General features: G+C 50.6%; 1 protein-coding gene across 1 annotated transcript in view; it reads right to left on the bottom strand.

Annotated features, from left to right (window-relative positions):
- lrrc8da (leucine rich repeat containing 8 VRAC subunit Da) overlaps nt 1–547 on the bottom strand; it is a 13316-nt gene extending 12769 nt beyond the window's left edge. The window contains exon 1 of the mRNA XM_079570051.1: nt 255–547. The gene's annotated coding sequence lies outside the window, so the exon portion shown is untranslated. The remainder of the gene's footprint in view (nt 1–254) is intronic.
- Nucleotides 548–929: the final 382 nt, after the last annotated feature.

Below are 929 nucleotides of genomic sequence, written 5' to 3'. Positions count from 1 at the left end.
ATTTTTCCCCTCACGTGAACGACTCTTGCGCATTGCCGTGCGAAGCGTAGCGGAGTCAGGTGACTTGTTGAAACATGTGAAACTGGCACGAACTGCTTTGTCTGGCGTTAAACATTGACACTGGGCACCCACTGTCCTATGCGCACTCTATTACCTGTTCCAGCGCATTACAGGCAGAACGGATAGGCTTCAAGAAAAAAAAAATACGATCCCAAGTTTGCAACAGAAACACAACTGAGAAATGTTACACTTACTGCGGCGTTATCTCAATCCAATTACTCCCTCTCCGGCCCGCATACCACTTCGTACCCTCTTCCTCAGGTGCGTTTCACCCCGTCCGACATCCTATGCACGTATCAGGGCGCGTTAGGTAAGCCTTCCTCGCTCATAGCGGCATCACTAGCCTCCCGTAGCCGCTAGGCAGAGCCGGTGCGTCGGCCCGGGCTGAGCTACCGCTATCCGCGCACCTAGGACGTAAGGTGCTTCCAAGGGAGAAAAAAAAGTCAGCCAACATGGAGCCAAGCAGCCGACAGTATACAGTGCGCTCCGGAGGGGGCGGGGATAGCGGCACGGGGGCGCTTTGCGATTGGAGGACGGGTCAGGGAGGAAAACGCCTGGGAGATTAGACCGTGCTGCGTTCAGGCCCTCGGGGAGAAATGGGACATGCAAAGTTCAACAGTTAAGAGGAGCAAATAAGGATGGGGAAGGTTGGTTATACAGTTTGGCTGTTTCTTATGGAGTGTGTGTTAGATGGAAATGGATCTAGTCACTTGTATGAATTAAAAAATATATATACATAAAGAATATATATAAATATGTATATTTTGTGATTCTTCTATAGCAGGGGTGGGGGGGCCGCATACTGAAGTGTACACAGGGTGAAGGGCCATAGATCGGTGGTTAGTGCCGCAAAACCTTTGACTAGCAGA

Source organism: Gobius niger (genome assembly GCF_951799975.1).
Source record: "Gobius niger genome assembly, chromosome: 13".
NCBI lineage: Eukaryota > Metazoa > Chordata > Actinopteri > Gobiiformes > Gobiidae > Gobius > Gobius niger.
This window is presented reverse-complemented; position numbering and strand designations above follow the sequence as displayed.